Here is a 343-nt window from a genome sequence, read left to right as displayed (position 1 = left end):
GGGGGGGGGGCGGTGGGTTTGGCTATGGGGCCAGCTCTGCCCGCTCAGGTGTGGGGAGTCTGTTAGAGCCCCCCACAAAGCCAAGCGTGGGGTTTTGGGGGTTTTTTTTGGACTTAATTCTGCTTTGTTTTTCCGCTCTTTGCTAAAACACCTCCCTCGCTTTGTACGCTCGTGCTTCCCCCTCCGCCGGATTTTCTCTTGGGCGTGTTGGGTTTCATTATTTATTTATTTATTTATTTTCCTCTCTCCTGCCTTTTTTTTTTTTTTTTTTTTCCCCACCAGTCACTTGGCTCAGAACTAGAGTCCTGAATCTTCCTTTCCCTAAAGGAAAATCAGGTTTTCC

General features: G+C 48.4%; 1 protein-coding gene across 1 annotated transcript in view; it reads left to right on the top strand.

Annotated features, from left to right (window-relative positions):
* Positions 1-343, top strand: part of LOC106896179 (Krueppel-like factor 5) — a 26,446-nt gene that overhangs the window by 352 nt on the left and 25,751 nt on the right. The gene's annotated exons all lie outside the window — the stretch shown is intronic.

The sequence above is a fragment of the Calidris pugnax genome, unplaced genomic scaffold (assembly GCF_001431845.1).
Source record: "Calidris pugnax isolate Ruff unplaced genomic scaffold, ASM143184v1 scaffold281, whole genome shotgun sequence".
Lineage (NCBI taxonomy): Eukaryota > Metazoa > Chordata > Aves > Charadriiformes > Scolopacidae > Calidris > Calidris pugnax.
This window is presented reverse-complemented; position numbering and strand designations above follow the sequence as displayed.